The sequence below is a fragment of the Musa acuminata genome, chromosome BXJ3-10, assembly GCF_036884655.1.
Source record: "Musa acuminata AAA Group cultivar baxijiao chromosome BXJ3-10, Cavendish_Baxijiao_AAA, whole genome shotgun sequence".
Lineage (NCBI taxonomy): Eukaryota > Viridiplantae > Streptophyta > Magnoliopsida > Zingiberales > Musaceae > Musa > Musa acuminata.
The window spans coordinates 22,870,951-22,892,002 of NC_088358.1; the positions used below are offsets into that span (position 1 = coordinate 22,870,951).

Here is a 21,052-nt window from a genome sequence, read left to right on the forward strand (position 1 = left end):
GACCAACTTACTTTCTCACAGCACAGTTTGGATGGGAATTCAACTTCGAAACTTAATCTTCCAAGCTGACCATGTGGCGTCCTTACAATGCGGCGATTAAATATAGACCGAGCAATTTTCTATTTTCTATTTTTTCTGAGACTCGTGATATAATAATTTAATGGTTGATATTGAAGGTGTATCCTATCAAAACATAGATGAACCACTAAAGATATGTATAATTTATTAAAAAATAGATATTAATGTGTTATGTAACCAATAGCGAGCTGGGAAAAGCTTGTGAACGTACACGGGAGGAGCACAAATTCTTCATCTCATTAACGACTCTTTTCCAACATATTCATTTGAAACATCATCATTTGTGGACACATTGTGATCATCCTATTCCTATCCCGAAGAATTATCATACATGATGGGGAAGAAGTAAACTTATATCTGATAGAAGATATGAGAGAGGCACACGTGGAATAACATCCTTGCTTCCTTATATCCTCAATCGATCTATGATTTGAGGATAAATCATGAATTTGCGTAACTGATCTGAGTATTTGATCGACGGAAATCTCTTCCTCAATCACCTCAATGAATAAAATTCATCCCTTTCACAATATATTACTCGATTCTACATGGTATCAGAGTACCTGTTGTCTCGAGCAAAACATTGACCATCCTCATCGTCCGGCGACTGTAATCCCTCTTCTCTACTGTTTTGCCACTACCGATTTTCTCTTCTGCTCGGCGATCCATCTCCTAAGCCCGATCTCTCACAATCTGTCGATTTCACTATTCTGTTTGACAATTCTTCTCAGACCGCAAAATCTTGCTCGGTGACTTATTATATTTACTGTCATTGCTGCGACTTCAGTCGCCGAAGGCCACTCTCCCCTTGAACGATCCAACGTCTCCCCTCTATCACTTCCATTCGACCCGTCGCCAGCGACCCTATACTCTTCCTCAGATCTATTGCTGCTCCTCATCATAACTCCTCACTACCGCTGCTCCTCCTCCTTCGGCGGCTACAATCCTCTGGTCATGACTAGACCTCCATTGAGTTCTTCAATAACGTCGAGAAGAAGCAGGTTGCACGGTAGGAGGCTGAGCGCTCCAAATTCCTTATTGCTCGTGCCAGTAGGAGAGACACATCGCCATCACCCAACTCTCCTAGGACGTCAAGTTCGCCAATGCTATCGAGAAGAAGCAGGTTGCACAGTAGGAGGTCGAGCGCTCCAAATCCCCCGTCGCCTCGATCCATCCTTAGGGCAGATTTGAGTGTTTCCATCATCGTCATATGCTTGGCTTGTCACATCAGCGGCGACGAATCCGCAACCATATGCTCCTGTGCCCGCGACCTCCTCGCTCGATATTCGCTAAATTAGTTCATATTCTAACCATGTCTTTTTCATCTTCCATTATTCTTTCCTCAAGAAACAATAGTTCTCCTCAACATAGAATACTTATATTCATCAATGCTGCAACTCTAATCCACTTCAAACTATTCAAAAGCGACAATTATTCATCTTGGCAAGCACAATTCTCTAATCTTGTTTTTGGATATGAACTATTAGGCTACATCGACGGCTCTCTCAGTTATTCACCAGAAAAAATCTAAATACCTAGAGAACCCATCCCAATATCAGTGGCTACGAAAAGAACGTCTTATTCTATAAGCAATTCAAGCCTCAATCACTAGCTTCAAAGTACCACTAATATCTTTGTACAATACTACGGTAGAAGCATTGTCAAAGTTACAAACCACCCTCGTCGATCGCTCTCGCATGCGTATGCTAACTCTCGTATCGATTATGATGAAAACAACACAAGAGGGAAGTATTATTATTGATTATATACAAGATATAAAAATTATTATAGATGACTTAGCTTTTATAAGTCATCCTCTATGTGATGAAGAAATTACTATTCATATTCTCAATGGCCTAGGAGACGAATATAAGAAACCGACATCAATAATTCATGTATGAGACTCACCGAAGTCATTTAAAGAACTGTATGATAAGTTGATTGATCATTAATAATATTTGAAAAAAGAAAAGAGATGACATTACCAACTATCATAGCTCAATTCAATCAAAAATATCAAAGAAAGAGCAATGAAAGCAATAATGATATCAACGAAGGATCGAAAAAGATGCCTTCTGGATACATGGTAATACGTAGAGCCATCATCTTCTATTACACTATCAATCCTTCAATCATGGTGATAACTTTAATCCAAATAGCTTTGTAAATAACTTGTACTAAAACTCTTAGCAGCTTTGGCACCTTAACGATCACAATCAATAGAAGGTCATCTGCTAGCTCTTTGACAAATTTGGGCATACATAGGAAATGATTATCGTCAAATAAGAGCCGTGGATTTCATCACGAAAGGCACACCAAGTAATGATAAGATATCAAAGTGGATTCGAGAACATTTCATTATTTATTGAAAGCAACACCGAATGACAAGGATAACAACGATGACGACAATCATGGCAAGAACCATAATAGTAATCGTTGCTTATTTATTACATCATTCCATAGATAGGAACACGAGCCAGTGCAAACACTTAGTTAGGCAACGAGAAGTGAATCCCAATAGCGTCAATGGCTGTACCAGCTCGCCCAAAGAAGCCCAGAATCCTACTCCCCTCCTCTAAAGTAAGGGAGAAAGAAGAGCCAGTCTTGTTACCGACACTTATGGATGCACCCTTGTTAGTATCAAGAGTAAGCAACATCACAATTGCATGTCGCTGATAATTGGATAATGCATGAAAGTATCCGGAGATAGAAGTGAAGTACTCGTCCTCCTCAAGGATTATCTGCAAAAAAGGATCAAGGATTTAACGAGAAACAAACAATGGGAAAAAGAAAACTAATATTGCAATGTATTTTCAAGAGAAATTGGTTTGACTACCAAACGTGTTGCTAGAAAACATTCATCTGGTTGAACCAGTTTATATGGTTGGACAAAGACACGAAGTTGATAAGTGTGTATTTATATACACATAGATGTATAGATGATATACCTCCTTGGAAGCGCCGGTGGTGGTTCCACGTTTGTAGGTGTGGGAATTACCGTTAAGAATGTAGGTAATCTCCAACCCCACAATGTTATCTCCGTAATAGATTCGAAGTTTGGTAATGTGGTCGGCTTGTCCCATATCCCACACATTCCCTCCGTTGCCACCCCATGGCCCCACCTTCACCATTCTCCCCTGCGTGCATCAGAATAAACACCACATGTCATCCATCCATCCATCTATGTTGTAGTATACGAGCAAGTGTAGTTGAAGAAGTCAGAAAAGGGATGGAATTTTGAAGACTAACAACGCCACTCACCATATTAGCAGCAACTGAGAATAATGAATGGACGCGCACACTCCCTTGGCGGCAGAAGATGCTATTGCAGGACTTGGTGCTGGGAAGGGCATCGGATGAGGGTATTTATAGCCCACCATTCTAGTTTGGATAAGTATGAGCTGATGTACACATCAACGAAGAATTGCACCCCCCACCACCACCGTCCTAAAATCTCACGGAAACGTGAAACATGCATATTCCGTGCTCTTCCTTTTTTTTATTGCTTGCATGCAGTGTAATTAATTGTTTGCTAGGAACGAGATGCGAGGACTTCCGACGGAGTCGGTGAGTAAATATGATAATCTTGAACACGGCGGCCGGATGGTTGAGCCCGACAGCACCACTATCTCCTTCCATTGCCTCAGACGACGACCTCCATCTGCATCTTGTCCTTGTGGATAACCTCCAATTATAAGGAAACATGGATTTGGTGGTCGGCCGCCTCGTCTCCTTCCTTCAGATGAGAAAGGACGGGCTCCATTGTCCACGGCCTGCCTGCTTAGTGCTTAGAGCCTCTAACTTCTTCGTCTCGTACTTGTCATGACAGAAGCATGCCCATTATTGTCACCAAGGTGAGGTGTGGTTAGGAAAATTATCTATCAAGTATAATCAAATAACTTTGATTGTTTCTTTTTGACACCTCTAATATTGTTTTGAACATACAAATGCTAATCGATAAAGAATTGTTTTTAAATATAATTTTCAGTTATCTAAGGAATATGAATCCTATTATTAAATGGCGAGGAGCCTGATCTCCTGACTTGATAATATTTTGGTTCACTCTAATGTGAACTATATCATTTATTTCTATCATCATCACTAAAGTTTAAGATTTTTTCGAAGAAAAATAATATATAGACTCGAAAATAAAAATCAATCCTAGCAGAAGCAAGTATTGAAATAAAGTATTAGATGTCATATCGAGAGTAACGCGCTCATGCATATAAAATCTAGTATATTTTGAAGATGTTAGATGACGAACCGAGTAAATATTTTGACTCTTTATAGCAAATATACCAAATCAAATCTCATCCTCGCCACTTACATTTGCAAAGAAAAAGAAAAAACATTGTGACAATGGCTGTATGAATGAGAAAGTATTGGTACAAGAGTTATGGGTTTGTATTTGAATACAAGTTACATTAGCTTGTAGTGGCCCTAGAGAACTGAAAATGAGATCCTTTATGCTCACACTACTCGTTCCCCAACTCTTCTTTTCCATAAAATCATGACATGCATTTTGGCTAATGACAGGGTTCATAAACTTGAGAGATCTATTCAACATATAATTTATATATAAATTGAATGGACAAAATCTTTGTCAAGGATGGTTCAAACTAAATTGTGAATTGTGATGGTTCGTTTAATGGAATAGATGAGGGTTTAGGATATGTTTTGCATGATTTGCTCGCCATATTATCTTTATTGGTGGTAGGTAAATATAATAAAAAGGCATTACGTCATATGAAGCGTCGTGGTGACCCAGGAGGGTTTGAATGCGGCTTCACGAAATGATGATATTTGGCGTATCGTTATAAAATCAAATTTTGAATTCATCGGACAAATTCAATGCAACTTCATTGTACCATGGACACTTCACAGTCCGGTCACTGACATTAAATATTTGTTACATAATTTCGAAGACTACAAGTTTATACATGTACATAAGAAGCAAACCAGGTGGCTATTCGGTTGGCCAATCACTCTGGAGTAATAAAATCTTCCTCGTTTTAAAAGGAGGGAGTGACCCATGGAATATTTTGTGCTCGTTGATTGGATATCCGAGAATAAATAAGTATTAGAAATTCTTATAAATTATTATTATTTTTTACTTTGGACAAAAAAAAAGACTTACATTACCCAAATCAAATCATCAGGCATATCACAAGAACGGCTTCCACGATGATATATTGTTCATATTTACGCGAAGAAATGACATAGGAATGCAACCACCGATTGGATTCAACTATCATCATGTCGTCAATTAGCGTACAATAACCTGTGGACCCGTAACATATTTCTTGTTTTATTCAAAGAAACACAACGACGACGACAATTTCTGCCACTTATTTATCGCCCCAACTAAGCAGATACATTGCAGCAGACTAAGACACAGACACCAAGGCGTGACGTGTGTTTAATTTGGTATAGTGCAGTAAACTCCGATTGCCTCGATGGCATCGATGGTAGAACCTTGACGTCCGAAGAAGCCTAGAATCTTACCCTCATCCTCTAGATTTAGGGAGAAATGACTGCCAATCGTATTGCCGGCGCTCACAGAATTGCCCTTGTTGGTCTCAAGGGTAAGTTGTGTTATGAAAACGTCTGTCGTCCACATCGTCTTGAAATATCCAGAGATGAAAGTGAAGTATTCGTCCTCCTCTAGAGTAATCTATACAAGCAATCAAAGATGTAGTTAAACCACCAAAAAATAGTTAGGGAATTCGCTAGTATCCTAGGAATAATTAATTGTAACCTTTGATCAATAAATACTAAACGCATGTTTTCAGCATTGACAGTAAGTACCTCATTGTACTGGGGTGCATCACCTCCGACGTGGATGGTCTTCTTCTTGCCGTCGACGGTGAAGGTGAAGTCAAACGCGAATACGGCATCGTTGTAATGAATTTTGACGTTGCTAATGTGATCCGCCTGTCTCATATTCCAGGTTTTGCCGCCGTTGCCACCCCATGGTCCTTGCTGGAGCACGCCCGCCTGCAACCGCACCGGCCGCCAGCAACGAAACCACCACCAAATTAGTACCATATATAGCAACAAAAGATATATATACAGGCAGGCATGCAAGCATGGCCTGCCCCAAATTAACACACAAGAAAATCTATGAAGATTGCAAGAAATGGAATCAAGCATCGCACCATTATCCGACTTGTATGAACTACTTCTGCGGAAGATATTAGTATGTAATGCAGGTATGAATGCGCTTGAAGAAGAAGAGCAACGAGTGGGGGTACTTATAGCCCTGCAGCCCTGAGTTTGGATAAGTATGAGGAGGCAGTGGCCCTTTTGCTTCGATGCCTGCCAACAGATCTCGCGCGTAGGTAAGCAAACAAACGTGAGTTTGGTGCGCGAGAACTGATGGATACACACGTTAATGCGTCATCCCTCCCGCAGTACATCAAGACATATAATCTAAAATGAGATCCTTCCTTCTCCCATGCATGAAACGTGAAACATGTTGTGTAGCAAAGATTACGTCTTCTCCTATATGAAACGTGAAACATGCGGAAACAAGTTACGAGGACTGCGAAGAGAGCCGGTGCATCGTACAGACAACCTTATCTCTTTCCATTGCCTGAGAGGGCGACCTCGAACCTCCACATGCTGCGCATCTCGAGCCTCAAACCTCGACTTCTCCTTGCCGTTTTGCATATGGACATGGCACTTCCGAAAACAATTGAGACTCCGCGTCCCACAGATCGAGATGAGCAGATTATGTCATGCGAGGTAGGATTCGGTAACATGGTTGGATATACTAATTTTACATTACATGAGATATGCATGCATATCCGACCAACTTACTTTCTCACAGCACAGTTTGGATGGGAATTCAACTTCGAAACTTAATCTTCCAAGCTGACCATGTGGCGTCCTTACAATGCGGCGATTAAATATAGACCGAGCAATTTTCTATTTTCTATTTTTTCTGAGACTCGTGATATAATAATTTAATGGTTGATATTGAAGGTGTATCCTATCAAAACATAGATGAACCACTAAAGATATGTATAATTTATTAAAAAATAGATATTAATGTGTTATGTAACCAATAGCGAGCTGGGAAAAGCTTGTGAACGTACACGGGAGGAGCACAAATTCTTCATCTCATTAACGACTCTTTTCCAACATATTCATTTGAAACATCATCATTTGTGGACACATTGTGATCATCCTATTCCTATCCCGAAGAATTATCATACATGATGGGGAAGAAGTAAACTTATATCTGATAGAAGATATGAGAGAGGCACACGTGGAATAACATCCTTGCTTCCTTATATCCTCAATCGATCTATGATTTGAGGATAAATCATGAATTTGCGTAACTGATCTGAGTATTTGATCGACGGAAATCTCTTCCTCAATCACCTCAATGAATAAAATTCATCCCTTTCACAATATATTACTCGATTCTACATGGTATCAGAGTACCTGTTGTCTCGAGCAAAACATTGACCATCCTCATCGTCCGGCGACTGTAATCCCTCTTCTCTACTGTTTTGCCACTACCGATTTTCTCTTCTGCTCGGCGATCCATCTCCTAAGCCCGATCTCTCACAATCTGTCGATTTCACTATTCTGTTTGACAATTCTTCTCAGACCGCAAAATCTTGCTCGGTGACTTATTATATTTACTGTCATTGCTGCGACTTCAGTCGCCGAAGGCCACTCTCCCCTTGAACGATCCAACGTCTCCCCTCTATCACTTCCATTCGACCCGTCGCCAGCGACCCTATACTCTTCCTCAGATCTATTGCTGCTCCTCATCATAACTCCTCACTACCGCTGCTCCTCCTCCTTCGGCGGCTACAATCCTCTGGTCATGACTAGACCTCCATTGAGTTCTTCAATAACGTCGAGAAGAAGCAGGTTGCACGGTAGGAGGCTGAGCGCTCCAAATTCCTTATTGCTCGTGCCAGTAGGAGAGACACATCGCCATCACCCAACTCTCCTAGGACGTCAAGTTCGCCAATGCTATCGAGAAGAAGCAGGTTGCACAGTAGGAGGTCGAGCGCTCCAAATCCCCCGTCGCCTCGATCCATCCTTAGGGCAGATTTGAGTGTTTCCATCATCGTCATATGCTTGGCTTGTCACATCAGCGGCGACGAATCCGCAACCATATGCTCCTGTGCCCGCGACCTCCTCGCTCGATATTCGCTAAATTAGTTCATATTCTAACCATGTCTTTTTCATCTTCCATTATTCTTTCCTCAAGAAACAATAGTTCTCCTCAACATAGAATACTTATATTCATCAATGCTGCAACTCTAATCCACTTCAAACTATTCAAAAGCGACAATTATTCATCTTGGCAAGCACAATTCTCTAATCTTGTTTTTGGATATGAACTATTAGGCTACATCGACGGCTCTCTCAGTTATTCACCAGAAAAAATCTAAATACCTAGAGAACCCATCCCAATATCAGTGGCTACGAAAAGAACGTCTTATTCTATAAGCAATTCAAGCCTCAATCACTAGCTTCAAAGTACCACTAATATCTTTGTACAATACTACGGTAGAAGCATTGTCAAAGTTACAAATCACCCTCGTCAATCGCTCTCGCACGCGTATGCTAACTCTCGTATCGACAAGAGGGAAGTATTATTATTGATTATATACAAGATATAAAAATTATTATAGATGACTTAGCTTTTATAAGTCATCCTCTAAATGACGAAGAAGTTACTATTCATATTCTCAATGGCCTAGGAGACGAATATAAGAAACCGACATCAATAATTCATGTATGAGACTCACCAAAGTCATTTAAAGAACTGTATGATAAGTTGATTGATCATTAATAATATTTGAAAAGAGAAAAGAGGATGACATGACCAACTATCATAGCTCAATTTAATCAAAAATCTAAAAGAAAGAGCAATGAAAGCAATAATGATATCAACAAACGATCGAAAAAGATGTCTTCCGGATACATGGTAATACGTAGAGCCATCATCTTCTATTACACTATCAATCCTTCAATCATGGTGATAACTTTAATCCAAATAGCTTTGTAAATAACTTGTACTAAAACTCTTAGCAGCTTTGGCACCTTAACGATCACAATCAATAGAAGGTCATCTGCTAGCTCTTTGACAAATTTGGGCATACATAGGAAATGATTATCGTCAAATAAGAGCCGTGGATTTCATCACGAAAGGCACACCAAGTAATGATAAGATATCAAAGTGGATTCGAGAACATTTCATTATTTATTGAAAGCAACACCGAATGACAAGGATAACAACGATGACGACAATCATGGCAAGAACCATAATAGTAATCGTTGCTTATTTATTACATCATTCCATAGATAGGAACACGAGCCAGTGCAAACACTTAGTTAGGCAACGAGAAGTGAATCCCAATAGCGTCAATGGCTGTACCAGCTCGCCCAAAGAAGCCCAGAATCCTACTCCCCTCCTCTAAAGTAAGGGAGAAAGAAGAGCCAGTCTTGTTACCGACACTTATGGATGCACCCTTGTTAGTATCAAGAGTAAGCAACATCACAATTGCATGTCGCTGATAATTGGATAATGCATGAAAGTATCCGGAGATAGAAGTGAAGTACTCGTCCTCCTCAAGGATTATCTGCAAAAAAGGATCAAGGATTTAACGAGAAACAAACAATGGGAAAAAGAAAACTAATATTGCAATGTATTTTCAAGAGAAATTGGTTTGACTACCAAACGTGTTGCTAGAAAACATTCATCTGGTTGAACCAGTTTATATGGTTGGACAAAGACACGAAGTTGATAAGTGTGTATTTATATACACATAGATGTATAGATGATATACCTCCTTGGAAGCGCCGGTGGTGGTTCCACGTTTGTAGGTGTGGGAATTACCGTTAAGAATGTAGGTAATCTCCAACCCCACAATGTTATCTCCGTAATAGATTCGAAGTTTGGTAATGTGGTCGGCTTGTCCCATATCCCACACATTCCCTCCGTTGCCACCCCATGGCCCCACCTTCACCATTCTCCCCTGCGTGCATCAGAATAAACACCACATGTCATCCATCCATCCATCTATGTTGTAGTATACGAGCAAGTGTAGTTGAAGAAGTCAGAAAAGGGATGGAATTTTGAAGACTAACAACGCCACTCACCATATTAGCAGCAACTGAGAATAATGAATGGACGCGCACACTCCCTTGGCGGCAGAAGATGCTATTGCAGGACTTGGTGCTGGGAAGGGCATCGGATGAGGGTATTTATAGCCCACCATTCTAGTTTGGATAAGTATGAGCTGATGTACACATCAACGAAGAATTGCACCCCCCACCACCACCGTCCTAAAATCTCACGGAAACGTGAAACATGCATATTCCGTGCTCTTCCTTTTTTTTATTGCTTGCATGCAGTGTAATTAATTGTTTGCTAGGAACGAGATGCGAGGACTTCCGACGGAGTCGGTGAGTAAATATGATAATCTTGAACACGGCGGCCGGATGGTTGAGCCCGACAGCACCACTATCTCCTTCCATTGCCTCAGACGACGACCTCCATCTGCATCTTGTCCTTGTGGATAACCTCCAATTATAAGGAAACATGGATTTGGTGGTCGGCCGCCTCGTCTCCTTCCTTCAGATGAGAAAGGACGGGCTCCATTGTCCACGGCCTGCCTGCTTAGTGCTTAGAGCCTCTAACTTCTTCGTCTCGTACTTGTCATGACAGAAGCATGCCCATTATTGTCACCAAGGTGAGGTGTGGTTAGGAAAATTATCTATCAAGTATAATCAAATAACTTTGATTGTTTCTTTTTGACACCTCTAATATTGTTTTGAACATACAAATGCTAATCGATAAAGAATTGTTTTTAAATATAATTTTCAGTTATCTAAGGAATATGAATCCTATTATTAAATGGCGAGGAGCCTGATCTCCTGACTTGATAATATTTTGGTTCACTCTAATGTGAACTATATCATTTATTTCTATCATCATCACTAAAGTTTAAGATTTTTTCGAAGAAAAATAATATATAGACTCGAAAATAAAAATCAATCCTAGCAGAAGCAAGTATTGAAATAAAGTATTAGATGTCATATCGAGAGTAACGCGCTCATGCATATAAAATCTAGTATATTTTGAAGATGTTAGATGACGAACCGAGTAAATATTTTGACTCTTTATAGCAAATATACCAAATCAAATCTCATCCTCGCCACTTACATTTGCAAAGAAAAAGAAAAAACATTGTGACAATGGCTGTATGAATGAGAAAGTATTGGTACAAGAGTTATGGGTTTGTATTTGAATACAAGTTACATTAGCTTGTAGTGGCCCTAGAGAACTGAAAATGAGATCCTTTATGCTCACACTACTCGGTTCCCCAACTCTTCTTTTCCATAAAATCATGACATGCATTTTGGCTAATGACAGGGTTCATAAACTTGAGAGATCTATTCAACATATAATTTATATATAAATTGAATGGACAAAATCTTTGTCAAGGATGGTTCAAACTAAATTGTGAATTGTGATGGTTCGTTTAATGGAATAGATGACGGTTTAGGATATGTTTTGCATGATTTGCTCGCCATATTATCTTTATTGGTGGTAGGTAAATATAATAAAAAGGCATTACGTCATATGAAGCATCGTGGTGACCCAGGAGGGTTTGAATGCGGCTTCACGAAATGATGATATTTGGCGTATCGTTATAAAATCAAATTTTGAATTCATCGGACAAATTCAATGCAACTTCATTGTACCATGGACACTTCACAGTCCGGTCACTGACATTAAATATTTGTTACATAATTTCGAAGACTACAAGTTTATATATGTACATAAGAAGCAAACCAGGTGGCTATTCGGTTGGCCAATCACTCTGGAGTAATAAAATCTTCCTCATTTTAAAAGGAGGGAGTGACCCATGGAATATTTTGTTCTCGTTGATTGGATATCCGAGAATAAATAAGTATTAGAAATTCTTATAAATTATTATTATTTTTTACTTTGGACAAAAAAAAAAAAGACTTACATTACCCAAATCAAATCATCAGGCATATCACAAGAACGGCTTCCACGATGATATATTGTTCATATTTACGCGAAGAAATGACATAGGAATGCAACCACCGATTGGATTCAACTATCATCATGTCGTCAATTAGCGTACAATAACCTGTGGACCCGTAACATATTTCTTGTTTTATTCAAAGAAACACAACGACGACGACAATTTCTGCCACTTATTTATCGCCCCAACTAAGCAGATACATTGCAGCAGACTAAGACACAGACACCAAGGCGTGACGTGTGTTTAATTTGGTATAGTGCAGTAAACTCCGATTGCCTCGATGGCATCGATGGTAGAACCTTGACGTCCGAAGAAGCCTAGAATCTTACCCTCATCCTCTAGATTTAGGGAGAAATGACTGCCAATCGTATTGCCGGCGCTCACAGAATTGCCCTTGTTGGTCTCAAGGGTAAGTTGTGTTATGAAAACGTCTGTCGTCCACATCGTCTTGAAATATCCAGAGATGAAAGTGAAGTATTCGTCCTCCTCTAGAGTAATCTATACAAGCAATCAAAGATGTAGTTAAACCACCAAAAAATAGTTAGGGAATTCGCTAGTATCCTAGGAATAATTAATTGTAACCTTTGATCAATAAATACTAAACGCATGTTTTCAGCATTGACAGTAAGTACCTCATTGTACTGGGGTGCATCACCTCCGACGTGGATGGTCTTCTTCTTGCCGTCGACGGTGAAGGTGAAGTCAAACGCGAATACGGCATCGTTGTAATGAATTTTGACGTTGCTAATGTGATCCGCCTGTCTCATATTCCAGGTTTTGCCGCCGTTGCCACCCCATGGTCCTTGCTGGAGCACGCCCGCCTGCAACCGCACCGGCCGCCAGCAACGAAACCACCACCAAATTAGTACCATATATAGCAACAAAAGATATATATACAGGCAGGCATGCAAGCATGGCCTGCCCCAAATTAACACACAAGAAAATCTATGAAGATTGCAAGAAATGGAATCAAGCATCGCACCATTATCCGACTTGTATGAACTACTTCTGCGGAAGATATTAGTATGTAATGCAGGTATGAATGCGCTTGAAGAAGAAGAGCAACGAGTGGGGGTACTTATAGCCCTGCAGCCCTGAGTTTGGATAAGTATGAGGAGGCAGTGGCCCTTTTGCTTCGATGCCTGCCAACAGATCTCGCGCGTAGGTAAGCAAACAAACGTGAGTTTGGTGCGCGAGAACTGATGGATACACACGTTAATGCGTCATCCCTCCCGCAGTACATCAAGACATATAATCTAAAATGAGATCCTTCCTTCTCCCATGCATGAAACGTGAAACATGTTGTGTAGCAAAGATTACGTCTTCTCCTATATGAAACGTGAAACATGCGGAAACAAGTTACGAGGACTGCGAAGAGAGCCGGTGCATCGTACAGACAACCTTATCTCTTTCCATTGCCTGAGAGGGCGACCTCGAACCTCCACATGCTGCGCATCTCGAGCCTCAAACCTCGACTTCTCCTTGCCGTTTTGCATATGGACATGGCACTTCCGAAAACAATTGAGACTCCGCGTCCCACAGATCGAGATGAGCAGATTATGTCATGCGAGGTAGGATTCGGTAACATGGTTGGATATACTAATTTTACATTACATGAGATATGCATGCATATCCGACCAACTTACTTTCTCACAGCACAGTTTGGATGGGAATTCAACTTCGAAACTTAATCTTCCAAGCTGACCATGTGGCGTCCTTACAATGCGGCGATTAAATATAGACCGAGCAATTTTCTATTTTCTATTTTTTCTGAGACTCGTGATATAATAATTTAATGGTTGATATTGAAGGTGTATCCTATCAAAACATAGATGAACCACTAAAGATATGTATAATTTATTAAAAAATAGATATTAATGTGTTATGTAACCAATAGCGAGCTGGGAAAAGCTTGTGAACGTACACGGGAGGAGCACAAATTCTTCATCTCATTAACGACTCTTTTCCAACATATTCATTTGAAACATCATCATTTGTGGACACATTGTGATCATCCTATTCCTATCCCGAAGAATTATCATACATGATGGGGAAGAAGTAAACTTATATCTGATAGAAGATATGAGAGAGGCACACGTGGAATAACATCCTTGCTTCCTTATATCCTCAATCGATCTATGATTTGAGGATAAATCATGAATTTGCGTAACTGATCTGAGTATTTGATCGACGGAAATCTCTTCCTCAATCACCTCAATGAATAAAATTCATCCCTTTCACAATATATTACTCGATTCTACATGGTATCAGAGTACCTGTTGTCTCGAGCAAAACATTGACCATCCTCATCGTCCGGCGACTGTAATCCCTCTTCTCTACTGTTTTGCCACTACCGATTTTCTCTTCTGCTCGGCGATCCATCTCCTAAGCCCGATCTCTCACAATCTGTCGATTTCACTATTCTGTTTGACAATTCTTCTCAGACCGCAAAATCTTGCTCGGTGACTTATTATATTTACTGTCATTGCTGCGACTTCAGTCGCCGAAGGCCACTCTCCCCTTGAACGATCCAACGTCTCCCCTCTATCACTTCCATTCGACCCGTCGCCAGCGACCCTATACTCTTCCTCAGATCTATTGCTGCTCCTCATCATAACTCCTCACTACCGCTGCTCCTCCTCCTTCGGCGGCTACAATCCTCTGGTCATGACTAGACCTCCATTGAGTTCTTCAATAACGTCGAGAAGAAGCAGGTTGCACGGTAGGAGGCTGAGCGCTCCAAATTCCTTATTGCTCGTGCCAGTAGGAGAGACACATCGCCATCACCCAACTCTCCTAGGACGTCAAGTTCGCCAATGCTATCGAGAAGAAGCAGGTTGCACAGTAGGAGGTCGAGCGCTCCAAATCCCCCGTCGCCTCGATCCATCCTTAGGGCAGATTTGAGTGTTTCCATCATCGTCATATGCTTGGCTTGTCACATCAGCGGCGACGAATCCGCAACCATATGCTCCTGTGCCCGCGACCTCCTCGCTCGATATTCGCTAAATTAGTTCATATTCTAACCATGTCTTTTTCATCTTCCATTATTCTTTCCTCAAGAAACAATAGTTCTCCTCAACATAGAATACTTATATTCATCAATGCTGCAACTCTAATCCACTTCAAACTATTCAAAAGCGACAATTATTCATCTTGGCAAGCACAATTCTCTAATCTTGTTTTTGGATATGAACTATTAGGCTACATCGACGGCTCTCTCAGTTATTCATCAGAAAAAATCTAAATACCTAGAGAACCCATCCCAATATCAGTGGCTACGAAAAGAACGTCTTATTCTATAAGCAATTCAAGCCTCAATCACTAGCTTCAAAGTACCACTAATATCTTTGTACAATACTACGGTAGAAGCATTGTCAAAGTTACAAACCACCCTCGTCGATCGCTCTCACACGCGCATGCTAACTCTCGTATCGATTATGATGAAAACAACACAATAGGGAAGTATTATTATTGATAATGTGATCGGCTTGTCCCATATCCCGCACATCCCCTCCGTTGCCACCCCATGGCCCCACCTTCACCGTTCTCCCCTGCGTACATTAGAATAAACACCACATGTCATCCATCCATCTATGTTATAGAATACGAGCAAGTGTAGTTGATGAAGTCAGAAAAGGGATGGAATTTTGAAGACTAACAACGCCACTCACCATATTAGCAGCAACTGATGGATACAGCAAGGAAGAATTGCACTCCCAACCTCCACCGTCCTAAAATCTCACGTAAACGAGAACCATGCATATTCCGTGCTCTTCCTTTTTTGTTATTGCATGCATGCATGCATGCAGCGCAATTAACGGTTTGCTAACAACGAGATGTGAGGACCACTATCTCCTTCCATTAGCTAGTAAATATAATGAACATGAATACATTGGCCGTGTGGTTCAGCCCCATTATCTCCTTCCCTTGGCTGAGACGACGAGCTCCATCTTCATCTTGTCCTTGTGGATAACCTCCAGTTACAAGGAAGGGTGGATTTGGTGGTCGGCCGCCCATCCTTGGGATCAGAAAGGACGAACTGCTCCAGCCTGCTTAGTGTTTAGAGCCTCAACTTCTTCATCTCGTACTTGTCATGACAAAGGCATGCCCATTATTATCACGAATGTGAGGTGTGATTACGAAAAATCTATCAAGAATAATCAAATATTTTGACTTTGAAGATGTTAAATGACGAACCTAGTAAATATTTTGACTCTTTATGGCAAATATACCGAATCAAATCTCATCGTTGCCACTTACATTTATTTAGAAAAAGAAAACAAAAAAAAATATTGTGACAATCACCCTATGAATGAGGAAGTGTTCGCGCAAGAGTTCTGGGTTCGAACATGAACATGACTTACAATAGCTTGTAGTGACTCTAGAGAGCTCAAAATGAGATCATCTATGCTTACACTACTCGTTCCCCTACTTTTCTTTTCCGTAAAATTATGGCATGCATTTTGGCTAATGACAAGATTCATAAACTTGATAGGTCTGTTCAACACATAAGTTATATATAAATTCAATGGACAAAACCTTATTAAGAATGGTTCAAACTTAACTGTGATGGTTCCTTTATTGGAATAGATGGTGGTTTAGGATATGTTTTGCATGATTTACTCACCGTGTTACCTTTATTGGTGGTAGATAAATACAATTGAAAGACATGTTCTATGAAGTGCGACAGCAATCTGAGATGGTTTGAAAGCGGCTTCACGAAATGACATTCGACATACATCATAAAATCGAACTTTGAATTCATTATACCACTTCGATGCAACTTCATTGTACCATGGATCCATAGCACAATTTTGAGGACTACAAGTTTATTCATGTATATGAGGAGTCCAACCATGGTGGCCATTTTGTTGGCCAATCACTTTAGAGTAACGAAATCTTTCACATTTTGAAAGATGAGAGTGACCCATGGAATGTTTTGCATTTATAGGTTAGATGTTCAAGAATAAATTATACTATACTTCTTTAGAAATCGATCTTTTTTTACTTTGGACAGAAAAATTTTCATTACCCCAATCAAATCATCAAGTATATCACAAGAACGATTATCATGATGATATATTATTGGTATGTGTGTGAAGTGACACACGAATGCAAGGTATGCAAGCACCGATTAGATTCAAGTATCATTATATCGTCAATTAGCATTCAATAACCAATGGAACCATAGCATATTTCTTGTTTTATTCAAAGAAACACAACAACGATGACAACAACAATTGCTAGCACTTATTTATCACCACAACCGAGCAATTACATTGCATCATCCCGATGTTGAGAAATAATTTATAGGAAGTTATTTAGATAGTTGTTATGTTTTAGATAGTTATAGTCATGGGTGATCTGATGGGGTGAGGTAGTTACTAATAAGTCATATAAATATGACCATAGGTAATGAAGGTAATATGCACTTGGGAATATCTTGTAAGTGTTCTTCGTCTTACCTCTTACTTAATACTATTTCAGTTTCCTTGATGGAAAGCATTCTCTTTTAATTACATCGTAGTATTTTATTTTTATCATCCTCGCTCCTCCATCCTTAACATTCATGGTCTCAAAATTATGTTTCAATCTAGGCATTATGACTTTCAATGATAATTCTATGTCTCAACCCTTTATTCTCATATTTTTGGGCAAACACTATAAATTTTGAAATATCAAGATGAAGATTCTATTCAAGTCTCAAGATCTTTGAGACTTAATAGAGAATATATATGCATATTCAGATAAAGAAATTAGGCTGAGGGAGAATAGAAAGGACTTAAAGGCATTGTTTTTCATTCAACAACAAGATGTACATGAGACAATCTTCTAAAAAATTACAGTAGTTATAACCTCAAAGTAAGCTTAATTGATACTTTAAAATAAATTTCAAGGCACGTTATGAATGATTATAGTAAAATTTCAAACCTTTCGTCGTGAGTTTCAAATTTTATTCATGAAAAGCAATAAATCGATGTAAGATTTTCGTTCTTGTATGACCGAAATTGTTAGTCAACTGAAATCTTATAATTGATGAGTTAAAAGATTTATCTACTTTTTCATTTGAGTAACTAATAAATTTCTTATAAGTATATGAAGCAAGATTAAATAGAACATTTGAGTAAAGTGAAGAAAAAATATTTCAAGCTAAGATAAAGTCTTCTACTTCAAAAGAAGAGACAAAAAAGGAGGATTTCATAGTAGAGAAAATGGAATAGGAAGACAAAGAGGACACTTTGATGGGGATGATAAACAAAATAATCAAATTATAATAAAAAAATCCTACAAGAGTAAAATTTAATATTACTATTATAAAAAGTTTGGTCACTTGAAGGCAGATTGCTAAAAAAGATAAATGCAAGCAAGCTATGTAGAGGAAAATAAAGAAAGTAGTATGTTGTTTATGACTTATTCATAAGTTAACGATATCTCAAATAATATTTGGTTTTTAAATAGTCGATGTTTTAATCATACGTTAGGCATAAGATCAATGTTTAGAGATATTGAGGAAACTCAAAAGTTAAAATTTATACTGAGAAATAACAAGCAAATCCAAATGAAAGGAAAAAGAATAATTGAGATGATGATAAATCAAGGAAAGATAAGACACCTTGACAATATTTTCTTTGTTCCTAGTTTATAACATGTTGAGTGTTGAACAATTGATAAATGATTGATATTCAGTTATATTTGATGATTGTTTATACACTATTAAAGATAAAAAAAATATGGCTTGATTACGATAAATGTTTATATGACACAAAACAAGATGTTTCCACTTGATGTTTCAAATATTGAAAAACATACTTTTATTACAAGTCCAAAGAACGAGTCTAATTTATAACATTTAAAATATGGATACCTTAACATTAAGGGTTTAAGGTTGTAAACAAAAAAATAAATAATTTTTGGATTACTCAAAATTAATACACTTAATATATGTGAAAGATGTATTTATGGTAAGCAAAATAAGAAATTAATTCAAGCTGACTTATGCGGATCTATAAATATAAAATTATTTGATGAAAGTTGATATTTTCTATTTTTTTATGAATGATTATAGTTGCATAAGTTGGATATATTTTCTAGAATTAAAATATAAAATATTTGATAATTTTTAAAAATTCAAGTACTTGCATAAAGACACTAAGATGAAGGTGGATTCGCGGGTGGCGATGAAACCGGAGTAGGCAGATGTGCGAATGGAGGAGGAGAATGTCGTGGCACCGGGGGTCTTGATGGCTCCGGAGATTCGTTCAGCAGTAGTGACGAATGTACGTAGGTTGCATATCTTCACCGGAGTGCTTCTGCAGGAGGAAGGAGCAGCAGTCAGTGCAGGGGCTGCGATCGTTGTCATCATGGAGATGTTGTTGAACAGTGAGGAAAGAATGATAAAATCTTGCTTAAGACAATACAAGGATTTCCCGGGAATGCAACAACGAGCCAGATACTTGACATGGTTCCTCGGAGAATGCAACAACGTTTTGCAATGGTCCAAGAATCATGATCGATCAAAAACTAAAGACGCTATTTTGCTAGCATTTCATCGTGTCATATGTTGAGAAAGGTTAAGGAATACGTGGTACGCTTCCTCCCATCGTCATGTGCCAAGAGATCCTATGGAATACGTAGTTCACTTCATCTCTTTGTTGTATTACTCATCTAGAAGCTTACTAATTCTCCTAATTATTGCCAGATAAGAGCCACAGATCCCATCATGAAAAGCACGCCAAATAATCGTAAGATATCAAAGTGGATTCGAAAACATTTCATTATTTATTCAAAGCAACACCGATTGAGAAGGATAACAACGATGATGACAATCATGGCAAGCACCATAAATTGTTATCGTTGCTTATTTGTTACACCATTCGATAGATAGGAACACGAGCCAGTGGCAGTGCATACACTTAGTTTGGCAATGAGCAGTGAATTCCAATAGCGTCAATGGCTGTACCAGCTCGCCCAAAGAAGCCCAGAATCCTACCCCAATCCTCTAAGGTAAGGGCGAAAGAACTGCCAATCTTGTTGCCTACATTTATGGATGCACCCTTGTTAGTCTCAAGAGTAAGCAACATCACAATTGCATGTCCCTGATAATTGGATAATGCATGAAAATATCCGGAGATAGAAGTGAAGTATTCGTCCTCTTCAAGGATGATCTACAAAAAGGATCAATGATTTGTTGAGGAACAAGCAATTGGAAAAAGAAAACTTATTGAAACACATCTGATATTGCAATATATTTTCAAGAGAAATTGGTTTGACTAACTAACGTGTTGGTTCAAAACATTGCTCTTGTTGAATCACTTTATATGGTCGGACAAAGACACAAAGTTGATAAGTGTGTATATATATATATATACATAGATGTACAGATATACCTCCTTGAAAGCGCCGGTGGTGGTTCCACGTATGTCGGTGTGGGTATTACCATTAAGAATCTAGGTAGTTTCCAAACCCACAATGTTATCTCCATAATAGATTTTAAGTTTGGTAATGTGGTCGGGATGTCCCATATCCCACACATTCCCTCCGTTGCCACCCCATGGCTTGGCCCCACCTTCATCATTCTCCCCAGCGTGTATCAAAATAAGTTTTACTGGACTTGAAACAGAAAGGATATACTGTTTACTGTGACAGTCAGAGTATCATTCATCTTTTCAAGAATTCAATACATTATTCTAGATCTAAACATATTGATGTAAGATATCATTGAATTCGTGATGTGCTTGAGATGAAAGAATTACAATTGAAAAAGATGCATACCAATGAGAATGGATTAAATATGTTAACAAAATCTTTGTCTAAGGAAAAGCTTGAAGCATGTAGGTAAAGAGCGGGCTTAGTCCAACCTATGAGATGGAGGGGGAGAATTATTAGGTCCAACCCATATGAGTTTGGTCAATTGAGTCTTT

At 39.0% G+C, this 21,052-nt stretch overlaps 4 long non-coding RNA genes across 4 annotated transcripts; all 4 read right to left on the reverse strand.

The window, feature by feature from the left end:
• Positions 1-2,421: 2,421 nt before the first annotated feature.
• LOC135650993 (uncharacterized) lies at positions 2,422-3,210 on the reverse strand. The gene is made up of 2 exons (XR_010501701.1): positions 3,027-3,210; positions 2,422-2,819 (listed from the first exon to the last, which is right to left on the reverse strand). It is a non-coding gene; the product is annotated as an uncharacterized LOC135650993 (long non-coding RNA).
• Positions 3,211-5,362: 2,152 nt separating this feature from the next.
• LOC135650807 (uncharacterized) lies at positions 5,363-6,393 on the reverse strand. The gene is made up of 2 exons (XR_010501628.1): positions 5,887-6,393; positions 5,363-5,752 (listed from the first exon to the last, which is right to left on the reverse strand). It is a non-coding gene; the product is annotated as an uncharacterized LOC135650807 (long non-coding RNA).
• A 2,901-nt stretch (positions 6,394-9,294) lies between these two features.
• Positions 9,295-10,083, reverse strand: LOC135651001 (uncharacterized). Its single transcript, XR_010501707.1, has 2 exons — positions 9,900-10,083; positions 9,295-9,692 (listed from the first exon to the last, which is right to left on the reverse strand). It is a non-coding gene; the product is annotated as an uncharacterized LOC135651001 (long non-coding RNA).
• Positions 10,084-12,239: 2,156 nt separating this feature from the next.
• On the reverse strand, positions 12,240-13,270 carry LOC135650803 (uncharacterized). The gene is made up of 2 exons (XR_010501627.1): positions 12,764-13,270; positions 12,240-12,629 (listed from the first exon to the last, which is right to left on the reverse strand). It is a non-coding gene; the product is annotated as an uncharacterized LOC135650803 (long non-coding RNA).
• Between the last annotated feature and the right edge of the window lie 7,782 nt (positions 13,271-21,052).